The sequence below is a fragment of the Scyliorhinus canicula genome, chromosome 3 (genome assembly GCF_902713615.1).
Source record: "Scyliorhinus canicula chromosome 3, sScyCan1.1, whole genome shotgun sequence".
Taxonomy (NCBI): Eukaryota; Metazoa; Chordata; class Chondrichthyes; order Carcharhiniformes; family Scyliorhinidae; genus Scyliorhinus; species Scyliorhinus canicula.
In genome coordinates, this window is record NC_052148.1 from 276706367 (window position 1) to 276724301 (window position 17935).

A 17935-nucleotide genomic window follows, 5' to 3' on the forward strand; every position below is an offset into this window, starting at 1 on the left:
TGTTCCGGTTCTAGCCTCTCTGCATTGGGAAACATTCTGTCAGCACCGATCCCTCACCTCATTCTTCTGAACTCCAACGGATTCAGGCCCAACGTTTCATCTTAACACAACACTTTTCACCTCAGCGCGGATTCGAATGCAATTATTTTTTATTAATTTACAGGATATGGATGTCGATGGGCCAGCATTTGTTGCCCATCCCTAATTGTCCTTGGATTTACTCGGCCATTTATTGTGGATCTAGAATCACATGTAGGCACGGTAGCACAGTGGTTAGCACTGAATTCTCCCTCTGTACCCAAACAGGCGCTGGAATGTGGCGACCAGGTGATTTTCACAGTAACTTCATTGCAGTATTTATTTTTAAAAAAGAGTACCCAATTTATTTTTCCAATTAAGGAGCAACTTAGCGTAGCCAACCAACCCACATACTCTGCACATCTTTGGGTTGTGGAAGTGAGACCCATACAGACACGGGGAGAATGTGCAAATTCCACACGGACAGTAACCCAAAGCCAGGATCGAACCTGGATCCTTAGCACCATGAGGCAGCAGTGCTAACCACTGCGCCATCGTGCGGCCCTTTGTTGCAGTATTAATGTAAGCCTACTTGTGACAATAATAAAAAGATTATAAAGCAGATTTCCTTCCCTAAAGGATTTTAGACCAATCGACAATTAGACTTTTAATTCCAGGTTTTTATTGAATACCAATTTTACCATTTGCCGTCATGAGCCGGCTCCCCACAACATTCCCCTGGGTCTCTGGATTACTGGCCCAGTGACTATACCACACTAAACTACCACCTCCCCAATTACAGCCTTTCTTAAACGCACAGAAGTAAGTTATAGAGTACTCCAGATGTGGTCTCACCAAATGCTGGCAGAACTGTAATAAGGCTTTCCCACTTTTATATTCCATTCCCCTTGAGACAAACTGCAACATCCCATTTACCTTCCAATCACTTGCTGTGTCTGCATACTAACATCTACTGATTCATGTACCAGGATATTCGGATCCCTCTGTACCTCGGTTCTGCAATCCCTTTCCATTTAGACACGTTGCTGCTTTTCTGTTACAGCTGCCAAACTAAACAAGTTCGCATTTTCCCACATTATCCGCCATCAGCCAAATGTTTGTCCATTCACTGAGCCTGTCAACGTCCCTTTGCACACTCCCATGCCCACTTCTCAACTTTCTTTCCCACCTGTCTTTGCATCATTGGCAAATGTAGCAACCACACATTCCGTGCTTTCATCCAAGTCATTGATATAGATTGGAAATAGTTAAGGTCCCAGCATTGATCCTTGGGCGATCTTGCCAACCTGAAAATGACCCATGAAGTGAAGTACAAGTTGGCACAACAGTCTGTCACATTGCTGGAACCCTACGTGACGGAGACCTTTTTAAATTGAACAATTTTTTATTTAAGGCAATGAAAACATTTGAAAGTACACGGATTACAATGAAACATTTATCTGGAGAAGTCGATTCTACAAGGGTTACAAAAATGACTTTTTATAAATATAAAATGAAAGAATGTTCCAGCCCAGGTTACATCACGTGTGTGTCGATCCTTTTTTTCGACATGAGCCCTGGAGTTTAATTCTGTTTCCCTACTTATTCTCCGGAACTTTCTTTGCAGTACTTGCAAAAGGCTCACGGTCATAAATTCACATGGGACATCGCTTGGTGCCAGAAACTTCCTGAAGGGACGTTGTACTTTGATGAACCAACCCCATACTGATTCCACCCCAACCTTTCCAAAACTCAATGGGAGTGATTCAACAAAACATTTCTGTGGGCGTAATCCAACAGCCACACTGCGCCTGAAAAGGAGCTCCCGGGATCTACCCAGCTCACAACACATCGCGAGATCCAACATGCCCTCGCTCGGGGACTTTGTTTCCATTTAGTTGAATCAAGTGTAATTTTGGGAGAATTTGGTGGGGTGATTCTGTATTTACCCACACTTCGGGTGCGATTCAATGGAAAAGTTTCTAAGTGTGGTAGCGAGTAGAAACTACCGCGAGCTCGACCCGGCGAGGCTGTCACTGGTATCAAATATTAATTGGACCACTTAACGAGGCCCCAGAGGCTTCACGCCACAAATGACTATCCCACCGTCTGCTTCACCGGGGCCATACCGACCAGCTCACTGCCAACAAGGGGAAGCAGCACTTAAACCAATTCTGCAGAGCAAACCCCACAGCTCACAGCCATGTCACCTAGCAGACCAGCTCCACGATTCGGGAATGCTGACCTGGCCAGATTCGTGACCAGCTGGGATGTCCTGTTCCCTTGAGGGGCTGGGAGGGCCAGCCACAGGGCAGCCAGGGCCGCTTGGGAGGAGGTGGCAGCTTCGGGAGCATCATCAGGAGGACTGGCACACGGTGCCGCAAGAGGATCAACGACCTCCATCGGCCTGGCGGGTAGGTTGGTACCGGCCCCTGGAATTGGTCCTTCTGCCCTCCCCCACTGCGATGACCACGCACCTGGTAACGCCTCCGCCAGGCACTATATCGTGTCCGTGTCCAGCAGTGTTGCCCACGTCCCCCTCCCCACGATGTGCGAGGCCTGCGGCTCACACTGCCCTTTCTGTGTCCCTGCGGGAGATGTTGGCCCACAAGAGATGGGAGAGGGCCCCCGAGTGCTGGCAGGGTGCCAGACGTCAGTGACCTGGAGATGGCGGGTTGGGCTGCGTACAGCGCAGAGGTGAGGGTCCACCGGCCCCCACCCAGATGACCGGTCACACTTTATTAATGTCAAACAGAAAGTCCCAGTCTCAGGTGGGCATTGCCGAGGCCCTCGGAGCATGTCCCAGTCACTGAGGAGTATCGCCGAGGGGTTGGCACCATGGAGCTGATATTGGGGAACCACCAGGGCTGGCAGAGCCAGGTGACGCAGGGGCAGTCGGCATTCAATCCAGCTGCTCCTCTGTGCCAAGGTGACCCCCAGGGCCCTAAGTGCACGACTGGGAGGAGGGGACGCTGGATGCCAACCCGGAGCCCCACTATGGGGTTGTCTTCGGAGAGCCTGGGGATCTCTGACTGCCCCAGGGTGGAGCTGTCTGTCGTGCACACTCCCGGGGAAGCGTGCACACTGCCGGGGAAGCGTGCACACTGCCGGGGAAGCGTGCACACTGCCGGGGAAGCGTGCACACTGCCGGGGAAGCGTGCACACTGCCGGGGAAGCGTGCACACTGCCGGAGAAGGGTGCACACTCCCGGGGAAGCGTGCACACTGCCGGGGAAGCGTGCACACTGCCGGGGAAGCGTGCACACTGCCGGGGAAGCGTGCACACTGCCGGGGAAGCGTGCACACTGCCGGGGAAGCGTGCACACTGCCGGAGAAGTGTGCACACTGCCGGGGAAGCGTGCACACTCCCGGGGAAGCGTGCACACTGCCGGGGAAGCGTGCACACTGCCGGGGAAGCGTGCACACTGCCGGGGAAGCGTGCACACTGCCGGGGAAGCGTGCACACTGCCGGGGAAGCGTGCACTGCCGGGGAAGCGTGCATACTCGTGGGGAAGAGTGCACACTGCCGGGGAAGCGTGCACACTGCCGGGGAAGCGTGCACACTGCCGGGGAAGCGTGCACACTGCCGGGGAAGCGTGCACACTGCCGGGGAAGCGTGCACACTGCCGGGGAAGCGTGCACACTGCCGGGGAAGCGTGCATACTCGTGGGGAAGTGTGCACACTGCCGGGGAAGCGTGCACACTGCCGGGGAAGCGTGCACACTGCCGGGGAAGCGTGCACACTGCCGGAGAAGTGTGCACACTCCCGGGGAAGCGTGCACACTGCCGGGGAAGCGTGCACACTGCCGGAGAAGTGTGCACACTGCCAGGGAAGCGTGCACACTGCCGGAGAAGTGTGCACACTGCCAGGGAAGCGTGCACACTGCCGGGGAAGCGTGCACACTGCCGGAGAAGTGTGCACACTGCCGGGGAAGCGTGCACACTGCCGGGGAAGCGTGCATACTCGTGGGGAAGTGTTAGCCACCTAAAATGGACACTGGGCTAACAAGATGGAGAATCGCTAAGACTGCAGGGAAAAAGCAGTTTAGCCAAGGCAGCAGTCTGCAAAGACTCATTAGCATTTTGCAAGCAGCAAAACTAGTTTCTGGCCAGGTGGAAGATCTCAAACCAAAGGTGATAATAGCAAAACGCTTTGCATACTAATGAGGCAGTCCAGATCTAGGCACACACAATGGCAACATTTGGGTTTGAATAAGATACTTTAAGTGGATGTCCAGACAGAGCGGCACCAGAAGTATCCACTATAGAAACCGCCCCCGCCATCAAGAAAGACCCTCACATTGGAGGAATTCAAAAGATATCGATTGGGAGTGATCCAATCGATACCTGAAGGTAAAGCCCGCCCCGAAAAGGCACGGACATTGGGGACCCCTATAAAAGATAGACCCCCACACATGGTCCTGTCTGTTGTTTCGTGCTCCGGCTTTGACCAAGAACTCCAACCTGTATCCTGACTCCAGCCGTTGAGCACCAGCCGCCGAACCGTAAGTGCCAATACGACGCTCGCTACGCGAACCAGGCCCTCTAGACCCCCAGTGACCAGCACGCTCTCTGAAGGTTGCAGACCAAGATCGGAACGAAGGCCTCGCTCCCTGACCTTGCCTGTTCCTGTTTAGTTAAGTATTCTGATCGCTTAGTTTAGTCATAGCTTAGTCCCTTAGCGTGTGCATGCGTATTTATTATAATTGTATAATAAATATTGATCGTTTGGAACTTACTAATCGGTGTATCGTTTTATTACTTTGAACCTGACCTTGGAATATTTGTGAGGTGTCTATACGGCATCTGGCGACTCCTGAGCTGAAAATACATACATAGAGCCTAGTAGTGTTAAGCACACGGCCTTTAAACGGAGGCGTGTTAATACACTCCAATAAACACGTATTACACCCATAGTAAACGTGCAACATTTAGTGGCGACTCTGGTGGGATACGGTTATAAGTGGTACCCCCACTCCGTCGAGGACCCTGAAATTTGAATTAGAAATCTGGTAAAGAAAAAGGAAAAAAATCACAAATATTCAAGGTGTTCAAAGGAATAAACGTAATTCGGAAGTGTGTTTAGTGCATGCGTACTAACAGGGTTGTAAGGAAAACCTGAAAGCATTTTTGTTGCGACAAACTTTCGGTAGTTTTGTGAACGGAACATAGCGTAAGCCTTACCCGTTTCGTGAGACATAACCTCAACACCCCCTGTTCCAAATTTAAAGTGAGTCAGAGAAAAATGGCCATGCGGGCAATGGAACGCCTCATGAACCCAGAACGGTTTGTGGTCGCAGCGACCAGCAGTAGCCGAGTAGGTCAGTGTCCCATGTGGGAGCTGGAACTCCGCAAGTATCTGCAAGGAAAGGGATGGCCCCTTTGGAAAGAGTTTTGTTTGAATGAGGAGACAGGTCCCGGAAGTATAGGACATACTTGGTGGGAGAACCTCTCTCAAATTCACAAGAAAAATATGAGTAAAGCACGTAAGCCGATGGCGATTGTGTCCTGTTTGGCACAATTGCGAGGCACAGAGGAGGTCGTTCAGACGCTCCGGGCAGAATTAGAAGAAAGAAATAGAATGAGTAAAGTGGATGTCAGGGACATCGAAAAGGAAAACATGGATCTTAGAGGGAAGTTGGCAGAGAAAGGTAGAGAGGTAGATGATGCCAAGAGGGCACATCAGTCTTGTCTAGCCCATCTCAGCAGTTCCCAGACCCAGTACGAAAAGGCCTATCAGGACGTGCAACGTGCCGTCCTGATAAGAGAAGAATCAGAGAAGCAGGTAGAGGCTTTGCAGAGGCAATGCTCTGACCTTAAAGCAGCTTTGAGAGCACTCCATGCTGCCACCACAGAACAAAGACAGAGTACTGTAGACCACGCGAAATGCAGGAAGCAGATTGCAGAGCTGCAATCGCTGCTTTCGGTGCAAAATGGGTTTCAAAGCACCTTTGGAACGCAGTTAGATGAGGAGAATGCCCCAGACTGGAAAGAGTTAAGTGAGACAGCGCAGCGTTATGTTCAGGGAACATGTGCGCCAGCAGCGCAGCAGAAAAGACAAGCACCCCAACCCCCCACAGATCAGCTAGTTACCGTTCCAATGAATCCAGTCACCACCCAGAGAAAAGCGACCACAGAAGGCGCACCCGATATAACTTACACCACCCCCTTAACTGTAACCCAACTAAGGGACGCGTGTGAGAAGATCACTCCGTTTCTCCCCACCGCAGACCCCCACCAGTTTTTCGCAAAGGTAAAGCAACAGGCAACCATGTACGGCCTGGACGAGAGAGAGCAGGTTAAACTCACAGTTCTGAGTTTAGACCCATCGGTAGTAGCAGCCCTCCCCGACCCACAGAACGTTGGCGGAGGCACCCTAGAGGAAATGCACACCTCCATTTTAGATGCCATAGGGTATAATCGAGGTGACCCCGTAGAAGGACTTAATAAGTGCCGACAGAAGAAAACCGAGCACCCCACAGCATTCGCCGGAAGGCTGTGGATCCATTTTAACGCAGTATTTGGCGATTTAAATAGAGCCCATTTGAACCGTGAAAACATGGTTAAATGGACGCGCACCATAATTTCTCATGCAACAGAAGCAGGACAGAGCGCTTGCAACAGCTATGACCCCTCAGAGGAGGCCCATAATGAGAAGTGGGTCCTGAAAAGATTGTCCCGCGCTCGGGAGCAATCAGTTCAGGGCAGAGGCAAAGTGAAATCCCCAGAAGAAGCTCAGGCTGCAGCAGACATTCAGGCAGTGAGAGCGCACCAAAACCCCGCGTGGGTGAATGAAGGAAAGAGCAGCCCTCCACAGAAGTCGCAGGAATGCTACAACTGTGGCCAGTTAGGACATTGGGCTAAGGAATGTAACGCACCCCAGAGATCACAGAGAGGCCAGCAGACAGGCACTCTGAACAGGAATAAAGCCAAACCGATCCATAGTATAGGGATCCAGTCAGGACAGACCAATGTGGACGGAACGGACTGAAGGTGTTCGGGCTCCCCCACTTGGGTCTGTGACACACTATGGGATCCATCCGGAAGACCGGTAGTCACGGCAAAGTTAAGAGGGAAGCCCATAGAGTTACTTTGGGACACAGGAGGGTCCCGCACCACAATTAACTCCACCACCACGGCACAAGCAGACACGTGGCCGACCACCTCCACCATCACACTTAGCGGGTTCACAGGACACTCGCAGCAGGGACACATTACAGCACCCGTAGCAATCCAGCTAGGGAACATTTCCACCAAACACCCCGTTGTTCTAGTAAATCTTCCCCGGACAGCAGAACACATACTGGGGATAGATTTTATGAATGCCCATAGCCTGTCGTTCGACCCAGTTAACCAGTGTGTCTGGCGAATGGCAAGATCAGACAGAGCACCCGCTACCCTCACAGTAGGAGACTACGCTAATCGGATTAGCGCAGTAGGAGAATACTCATTTGACTTGACTACACTAAACACGGACAGACAAGTTAAGGCAGTATTAAACAAACATAGGACAGCATTTGCCAGTCACCGGCACGACTGTGGCAGAATGACTGGACAAATTCACGTTACCGGACCTGACCCCAGACCACAAAAACAATATAGATTTCCCCTAGAAGCAGAGGGAGAAATAGAGAAAGTGATAGGTAGCTTATTGGAGCAAGGTGTGCTTAGAACAGTAGCCTCGACCAATAATGCCCCTATTTGGCCAGTGAGAAAGCCCGACGGATCATGGCGTCTGACCATTGATTATCGGGAACTCAATAAAGTAACCCCAGCAGTAGCCCCCACGGTAGCAACAAGTCCCGAGACCATGCTCAAGCAGGGACTCAACTCCAAATATTTCACGGTTTTGGACATTAGCAATGGCTTCTGGTCAATCCCATTGGCAAAGGCGTGCCAGTACAAATTTGCCTTCACTTTTAAAACACAACAGTATACGTGGACATGCCTTCCACAAGGATTCCACAATTCCCCCTCCATTTTCCACCGACAGCTGGCGAATGGTTTAGAAAAATTTTCCCGCCCCGAATGTCTGGTACAGTATGTAGACGACCTACTACTGCAGACAGACACAAAGGCAGAGCACATTACGCTTCTGGCCGAACTCCTGGAACTTTTAACCTCAATTGGCTGTAAAGTTAACCCAAGAAAGGCCCAGATTTTGGAAAATAAAGTGATGTATTTGGGAACAGTCATCACACACGGCAAACGCGAGATCGAATTCAAAAGAATTGATTCGATTGTCAAATTGCCCCTTCCCCAGAATGTTTCAGCCCTCCGGTCGTTCTTAGGACTGGTTGGTTATTGTCGGAACCACATCGACGGATTCGCGACAAAAGCCGCCCCACTCTCAGACCTCCTTAAGAAAGGAGCCCCCTGGGAATGGCTTCCGCAGCATACAGAGGCTGTGGAAGAGTTAAAGAAAGCCCTTAGCGCAGCACCCGCGCTACAAGTCCCAGACCAACTTTCCCCCTATGCAATAGAGGTAGCGAGCACAGATCTGACCCTCTCGGCCGTGTTACTTCAGGAACGGCACGAGCAGCTAAGACCAGTGGCTTATGCCTCCCGACTGTTAGACCCAGTTGAACAAGGATTTTCAGCCTGCGAGAGGCACCTCCTTGCTGTCTTCTGGGCAGTGCAATATTTTTCTTACATTACCGGACACAACCCCACCACCATTTTGACCGAGCACACCCCCACACAGTTACTCCTAGACGGTCGACTGAAGGACGGTTCAGTTAGCCAGATTAGGGCAGCTAGGTGGACACTACTCTTACAAGGACGGGACATTACAGTAAAACGGACCCGCACACACACATTTTTAGCCGACAACCTCCAATACCCAGGACAGCCCCATGAATGTGAAATTGTAGCCCCCTTACATAACACAGGACCCTTTATAGCGAAGACACCCCCCAGGAAGATAGGGAACCCAAGACAAAGCCCCCAACCCACAGACACGTGTGGACCACTGAGGATATACGTAGACGGTTCATCCACGGTTTTAGAAGGTGAGCGTATCACAGGATGCGGCATCTATGTCGAGGACGCGCAGGGGCGCGCTCTCGAAGAGATAGCTTTAAAATTACCAGGACACTTAGGCGCGCAGGCAGCAGAGCTCGCGGCCATAGCTTATATAGTGGACCACCCCGATTCTTTCCCCAGCCCAGCGGACATATATTCGGACAGTTTATATGTCTGTAATAGTTTAACAGATTTTCTGCCCCTGTGGAGGACACGAGGTTTTGTCTCCGCAGATGGGAAACCCCTTCCATCAGCCCCTTTACTCCAACACATTTTAGAGAAAGCGAAGGACAGGACCTTCGGCATTATCAAAGTAAGAAGCCACCATAGGTCATCCCCCCCTGGGAATGTAAAAGCCGACGCACTGGCTAAGGCAGGTTCCAGGCGAGGACACTTGTGGACACCCCCAGCTAGCGCACCAGCTAGCGCCCCTGTGAGCGCAGTTCAAGTCTCACAGACCGATATTAAAGATCTAGTAGAGGCACAGAGGCAGGATGAGGATCTCAGGGAGATTTTCAAAGGCAACTTTGTGCCACAGTATGACAAATTCAGACACGCACTGACCACACATGAGGGTGTGATCATAAAGGATCAGCTTTATGTGGTCCCGCAGCAGGACAGGAATGAAATGATTGCTTTGTTCCATGATGGACACGGGCATCAAGGGATCGACGCAACCACGAGGCACCTCAGGCAGCTCTGTTGGTGGCCTAACCTAAGGACTGATGTTAAGTCACTACATCGAGAATTGCCTTATTTGCGCCCAGAATAACCCGGAGAGGTATTCTAAAAAGGCACAACTTCGGCATACTCGACCAGTTAATGGCCCCTGGACAAACCTCCAGATCGACTTTATAGGACCATTGCCCCCTTGTAGGAATGGCTATAAATACGTTCTGGTGGTCATCGATACCTTTACCAAATGGGTAGAGGCATTCCCCTCTAGAACAAATACAGCTAAGACAGCTGCAAAGATCCTGACCCACCACATCTTCACGAGATGGGGTTTACCCCGAAGCATTGATTCGGACCAGGGATCTCACTTCACAGGACGGGTCATGAAGAACGTCCTGACAATATTTGGCATTAAACAAAATTTTCATATTGCGTATCACCCACAGTCCAGCGGGATTGTAGAGCGCATGAATCGGACCCTAAAATCCACACTTCGAAAAATGGTTCAAGAGAACAACTCCACATGGGATTCAGTGCTCCCATTTGCACTCATGTTCATCAGAAATACAGTTTCAACTTCCACAGGATACACACCACACACACTCATGACCGGACGCCCTATGAAAGGTACAGAATTCCTTTTAGGACTGGACATGACTAGCCCCGAAGTGACGGCCCTCACACACGAAAAGACGGTTAAAGACCTGGTTGAGACTGTGAGGTCTGCACAGATCGCAGCCGCAGTTCAGCTAGGGAAACGCCGTAGACAAAGCACAGCATGTTTTAACAAGACCGTACACCCCACAGAATTCCAGGTTGGGCAACAGGTAATGCTATCTGTATACAACCCCAGCAGTTTTTTGGCACCAAAATATTCCGGCCCATACTCAATTTCGGATAAAATTAGCCCCTCAGTTTATAGGATAAAATATCCTAATGGTAAGACCGCGTGGTTCCATATCAACCAGTTAAAGGCATATGGAACACAGGCCAACCATGCACACCATGTCCTGCTAGACGCAGCAGAACACCTCACCCCACCCACTAGAGACACGTTTCCACCATCCCCCTCACAGACCAGTTCTTCATCGGACTCGCCCACGACTCCGCCCACTGACCATGACAGACCACGCCCCGAAACGCCCACAAGCTGCCGCAGCAGAGACAGCGATACAGACACTGACTCTGAGGACAGCCACAGCACACCACACTACAGCCCACATTGCAGCGACAATGACCCCGACTACAGTGACCCCATGGAAATCACTTACATTAAAAACCCAGACCCACCACCCGACCCCGACGACCTCGACTATACCCAGTCACTTTTGGACCCAACACTCTGGCACAGGGACAATTCGTACAGACTTGTCCGCAATGACGAAAGTGACCCCCAGTCACACAATTCAAAGATATCATGCCTGATCCACACAAGGGTGTGGGATCCGGGAGAGCAGGACGACACGGTGTCTGAATCCCGATACGGCAACCCCTTTGTGACCCTGTTCACAGAGACAGAGGAAAAGTGAGGTGTCCAGATGATGTAAAATAGGAACCGCTTGAGGGAAGCGATGTCCTTTCTGATGGAACCTGCACGCATGTTTGTTTGTCAGTTTATGTTTTTCTTGTTAATATGTTAAGGGATTGATTGCAGATCTTTTCAGCTGAAAAGATTGTGACCACCTCGCACGCACGTTAGCTTGTCCGCAGATACCTCTGAGAACTTCAGTTGTATCCTCTGGTGAACCGACACGGTTCACGACTTGTTCCCTGTTTTCAGATGAAGGAGCATCTTGGCTCCTCCATTGTTTTTAGGTGCCCCTCTATTAGGCGAATAGAGGCTGCAAATCCACGGTAAACACATTCTTGCCCGTTTACTCCAGGTTACTCAGGCAGTGGACAAACGGCACTGAGGACCCACCCTGTCTGAGAACCCACTTTGGTCAGCCAAGCTCGGGTATGGCACAGCACGCCCTACCCGGGGATCCCATTCAAATCGTACCCGTAGCGGCCCATACGCAACCCATTCGACCTTTTGTTTCCAATTTGTTTCATTTTTCGTTAGGCAGCCCTTAGGCCGCCATCCCACATGCTATTTACATCCAGGAACATTCGGATGGTAAATGAGCAAAGCCTGCGAGACGGCTCGCAGGAGGAGAGTTGTTAGGTGTATTGTGTTCATTAAATTCGCTTTTGAAAAAAAAAAAATGAGGGGAGTCACAGGGTGTGACTTGGCCAGTCATTTTTAATGGGTCAATTGGAATTGAAAGACAGATACACTAACAAGTACGGATATTAAGCTGTATTGACAGATACTGTGCTTGATCCCATAGCTTTCGAAGGACGAAACAGGGATCACAGCAAGGATCGGCCATACAGGAGGAAGAAAAAGGAGAACGAAGAGAAGATGATGGAAGCCTACTTATTGCTCTTAAATGTTATGTGATGTGGTATGAATGGATGAGGTTTAGTCTGTAATGAAATGTTTAAGGTAAGATAAGGATAGTTGTGATAGGTAGAGGTTCCCGGTTTTTGGTAATGCATGTCCCCTTTGACATAGCGCCAAGTAGAGATGTCAGGTAAAATTTTTCTTCCCATAGTTAAGGACAGAGTAGACGCTCAGGAGCTTGCCGAGGTCAGGGAACACAAACAAGGCACCCAGAAGCACTCGAAGCAACGTGCATAGGTGATCCTTCACAATATTTTTGATTGTGAGGATCACAAGGAGGGAATGTAGCCACCTAAAATGGACACTGGGCTAACAAGATGGAGAATCGCTAAGACTGCAGGGAAAAAGCAGTTTAGCCAAGGCAGCAGTCTGCAAAGACTCATTAGCATTTTGCAAGCAGCAAAACTAGTTTCTGGCCAGGTGGAAGATCTCAAACCAAAGGTGATAATAGCAAAACGCTTTGCATACTAATGAGGCAGTCCAGATCTAGGCACACACAATGGCAACATTTGGGTTTGAATAAGATACTTTAAGTGGATGTCCAGACAGAGCGGCACCAGAAGTATCCACTATAGAAACCGCCCCCGCCATCAAGAAAGACCCTCACATTGGAGGAATTCAAAAGATATCGATTGGGAGTGATCCAATCGATACCTGAAGGTAAAGCCCGCCCCGAAAAGGCACGGACATTGGGGACCCCTATAAAAGATAGACCCCCACACATGGTCCTGTCTGTTGTTTCGTGCTCCGGCTTTGACCAAGAACTCCAACCTGTATCCTGACTCCAGCCGTTGAGCACCAGCCGCCGAACCGTAAGTGCCAATACGACGCTCGCTACGCGAACCAGGCCCTCTAGACCCCCAGTGATCAGCACGCTCTCTGAAGGTTGCAGACCAAGATCGGAACGAAGGCCTCGCTCCCTGACCTTGCCTGTTCCTGTTTAGTTAAGTATTCTGATCGCTTAGTTTAGTCATAGCTTAGTCCCTTAGCGTGTGCATGCGTATTTATTATAATTGTATAATAAATATTGATTGTTTGGAACTTACTAATCGGTGTATCGTTTTATTACTTTGAACCTGACCTTGGAATATTTGTGAGGTGTCTATACGGCATCTGGCGACTCCTGAGCTGAAAATACATACATAGAGCCTAGTAGTGTTAAGCACACGGCCTTTAAACGGAGGCGTGTTAATACACTCCAATAAACACGTATTACACCCATAGTAAACGTGCAACAACACTCCCGGGGAAGCGTGCACACTGCCGGGGAAGTGTGCACACTGCCGGGGAAGCGTGCACACTGCCGGGGAAGCGTGCACACTGCCGGGGAAGCGTGCATACTCGTGGGGAAGTGTGCACACTGCCGGGGAAGTGTGCACACTGCCGGGGAAGCGTGCACACTGCCGGGGAAGCGTGCACACTGCCGGGGAAGCGTGCACACTCGTGGGGATGTGTGCACACTTGCGGGAAAACGTGAACACTCCCAGGGGAAACGTGTACACCCCCGGGGATAATCCGTGGGTTGTGGTCGCACACAAAGAACAAAGAAAGATACAGCACAGGAACAGGCCGTTCAGCCCTGCAAGCCTGTGTCGACCATGCTGCCCGTCTAAACTAAAATCTGCTACACTCCCGGGGTCCGTATCCCTCTATTCCCATCCTATTCATGTATTTGTCAAGATGCCCCTTAAATGTCACTGTTGTCCCTGCTTCCACCACCTCCTCCGGCAGCGAGTTTCAGTCACCCACTACCCTCTGTGTAAAAAACTTGCCTCATACATCTCCTCTAAACCTTGCCCCTCACACCTTAAACCTATGGCCCCTAGTAATTGACCCCTCTACCCTGGGAAAATGTCTCTGACTATCCACTCTGTCTATGCCCCTCATAATTTTGTAGACTTCTATCAGGTCGCCCCTCAACCTCCGTCGTTCCAGTGAGAACAAACCGAGTTTATTCAACTGCTCCTCATAGCGAATGCTCTCCATACCAGGCAACATCCTGGTAAATCTCTTCTGCACCCTCTCTAAAGCCTCCACATCCTTCTGGTTGTGTGGCGACTAGAATTGAACACTATACTCCAAGTGTAGCCTAACTAAGGTTCTATACAGCTCCAATTTTTTTACCTACCAATGAAGGCAAGCATGCCGTATGCCTTCCTGACTACCTTCTCCACTTGAGTTGCCCCTTTCAGTGACCTGTGGACCTGTACACCTAGATCTCTCTGACTGTCAATACTCTTGAGGGTTCTACCATTCATTGTATATTTCCTACCTGCATTAGACCTTCCAAAATGCATTACCTCACATTTGTCCGGATTAAACTCCATCTGCCATCTCTCCGCCCAAGTCTCCAAACGATCTAAATCCTGCTGTATTCTCTGACAGTCCTCATCGCTATCCGCAATTCCACCAACCTTTGTGTCATCCACAAACTTACTAATCAGACCAGTTACATTTTCCTCCACATCATTTATATATACTACGAACAGCAAAGGTCCCAGCACTGATCCCTGCGGAATACCGCTGGTCACAGCCCTCCAATCAGAAAGCACCCTTCCATTGCTACTCTCTGCCTTCTATGACCTAGCCAGTTCTGTATCCAACTTGCCAGCTCATCCCTGATCCCGTGTGACTTCACCTTTTGTACCAGTCTACCATGAGGGACCTTGTCAAAGGCCTTACTGAAGTCCATACAGACAACATCCACTGCCCTACCTGCATCAATCATCTTTGTCACCTCCTCGAAAAACTCGATAAAGTTAGTGAGATACGACCTCCCCTTCACAAAACCGTGCTGCCTCTCGTTATTATATCCATTTGCTTCCAAATGGGAGTAGATCCTGTCTCGAATAATTCTCTCCAGTAATTTCCCTAAAACTGACGTAAGGCTCACCGGCCTGTAATTCCCTGGATTATCCTCGCTACCCTTCTTAAACAAAGGAACAACATTGGCTATTCTCAGTCACCTGAAGACAGTGCTGTGCTGCACTGTCAGAGGGTCAGTACTGAGGGAGTGCTGCACTGCCAGAGGGTCAGCACTGAGGGAGTGCCGCACTGCCAGAGGGTCAGTACTGAGGGAGTGCCGCACTGTCAGAGGGTCAGTACTGAGGGAGTGCCGCACTGTCAGAGGGTCAGTACTGAGGGAGTGCCGCACTGTCAGAGGGTCAGTACTGAGGGCGTGCCGCACTGTCAGAGGGTCAGTACTGAGGGAGTGCCACACTGCCGGAGGGTCAGTACTGAGGGAGTGCCGCACTGTCAGAGGGTCAGTGCTGAGGGAGTGCCGCACTGCCAGAGGGTCAGTACTGAGGGAGTGCCGCACTGCCAGAGGGTCAGTGCTGAGGGAGTGATGCACTGACCGAGGGTCAGTACTGAGGGAGTGCTGCACTGTCAGAGGGTCAGTACTGAGGGAGTGCTGCACTGTCAGAGGGTCAGTACAGAGGAAGTGCTGCTCGGTCAGAAAGTCAGGACCGAGGGAGTGCTGCACTGTCAAAGGGTCAGTATTGAGGGAGTGCTGCACTGTCAGAGAGTCAGTACTGAGGGAGTGCTGCACTGCCAGGTCAGTACTGAGGGAGTGCCGCACTGTCAGAGGGTCAGTACTGAGAGTGCAGCACTGTCAGAGAGTCAGTACTGAGGGAGTGCTGCACTGTCAGAGGGTCAGTACTGAGGGAGTGCTGCACTGTCAGAGGGTCAGTACTGAGGGAGTGCCGCACTGTCAGAGGGTCAGTACGGAGGGAGTGCTGCACTGTCAGAGGGTCAGTACTGAGGGAGTGCTGCACTGTCAGAGGGTCAGTACGGAGGGAGTGCTGCACTGACAGAGGGACAGTACTGAGGGAGTGCTGCACTGTCAGAGGGTCAGTACTGAGGGAGTGCCACACTGTCAGAGGGTCAGTGCTGAGGGAGTGCTGCACTGTCAGAGGGACAGTACTGAGGGAGTGCTGCACTGTCAGAGGGTCAGTACTGAGGGAGTGCTGCACTGTCAGAGGGTCAGTGCTGAGGGAGTGCTGCACTGTCAGATGGTCAGTACTGAAGGAGTGCTGCACTGTCAGAGGGTCAGTACTGAGGGAGTGCCGCACTGTCAGATGGTCAGTACTGAGGGAGTGCCGCACTGTCAGAGGGTCAGTACTGAGGGAGTGCCGCACTGTCAGAGGGTCAGTACTGAGGGAGTGCCGCACTGTCAGAGGGTCAGTACTGAGGGTGTGCTGCACTGTTAGAGGGTCAGTACTGAGGGAGTGCTGCACTGTCAGAGGGTCAGTACTGAGGGAGTGCCGCACTGTCAGAGGGTCAGTACTGAGGGAGTGCCGCACTGGCAGAGGGTCAGTACTGAGGGAGAGCTGCACTGTCAGAGGGTCAGTACTGAGGGTGTGCTGCACTGTCAGAGGGTCAGTACTGAGGGAGTGCTGCACTGTCAGAGGGTCAGTACTGAGGGAGTGCTGCACTGTCAGAGGGTCAGTACTGAGGGAGTGCCGCACTGTCAGAGGGTCAGTACTGAGGGAGTGCCGCACTGTCAGAGGGTCAGTACTGAGGGAGTGCTGCACTGTCAGAGGGTCAGTACTGAGGGAGTGCTGCACTGTCAGAGGGTCAGTACTGAGGGAGTGCCGCACTGTCAGAGGGTCAGTACTGAGGGAGTGCTGCACTGTCAGAGGGTCAGTACTGAGGGAGTGCTGCACTGTCAGAGGGTCAGTACTGAGGGAGCTGCACTGTCAGAGGGTCAGTACTGAGGGAGTGCTGCACTGTCAGAGGGTCAGTACTGAGGGAGTGCTGCACTGTCAGAGGGTCAGTACTGAGGGAGTGCCGCACTGTCAGAGGGTCAGTACTGAGGGAGTGCTGCACTGTCAGAGGGTCAGTACTGAGGGAGTGCTGCACTGTCAGAGGGTCAGTACCGAGGGAGTGCCGCACTGTCAGAGGGTCAGTACTGAGGGAGTACCGCACTGTCAGAGGGTCAGTACTGAGGGAGTGCCGCACTGTCAGAGGGTCAGTGCTGAGGGAGAGCCGCACTGTCAGAGGGTCAGTACTGAGGGAGTGCCGCACTGTCAGAGGGTCAGTACTGAGGGAGAGCCGCACTGTCAGAGGGTCAGTGCTGAGGGAGAGCCGCACTGTCAGAGGGTCAGTACTGAGGGAGTGCTGCACTGTCAGAGGGTCAGTACTGAGGGAGTGCCGCACTGTCAGAGGGTCAGTACTGAGGGAGTGCTGCACTGTCAGAGGGTCAGTACTGAGGGAGTGCTGCACTGTCAGAGGGTCAGTACTGAGGGAGTGCTGCACTGTCAGAGGGTCAGTACTGAGGGAGTGCCGCACTGTCAGAGAGTCAGTACTGAGGGAGTGCCGCACTGTCAGAGGGTCAGTACTGAGGGAGTGCCGCACTGTCAGAGGGTCAGTACTGAGGGAGTGCTGCACTGTCAGAGGGTCAGTACGGAGGGAGTGCCGCACTGTCAGAGGGTCAGTACGGAGGGAGTGCTGCACTGTCAGAGGGTCAGTACTGAGGGAGTGCCGCACTGTCAGAGGGTCAGTACTGAGGGAGTGCTGCACTGTCAGAGGGTCAGTACTGAGGGAGTGCTGCACTGTCAGAGGGTCAGTACTGAGGGAGTGCCGCACTGTCAGAGGGTCAGTACTGAGGGAGTGCCGCACTGTCAGAGGGTCAGTACTGAGGGACTGCCGCACTGTCAGAGGGTCAGTACTGAGGGAGTACCGCACTGTCAGAGAGTCAGTACTGAGGGAGCGCTGCACTGTCAGAGGGTCAGTACTGAGGGAGTGCCGCACTGTCAGAGGGTCAGTA

The 17935-nt window shown here is 51.6% G+C and overlaps 1 protein-coding gene across 1 annotated transcript in view; it reads right to left on the reverse strand.

Annotated features, from left to right (window-relative positions):
- The window catches only part of LOC119963580 (diacylglycerol kinase theta), a 199813-nt gene that overhangs the window by 77297 nt on the left and 104581 nt on the right, over positions 1-17935 (reverse strand). The gene's annotated exons all lie outside the window — the stretch shown is intronic.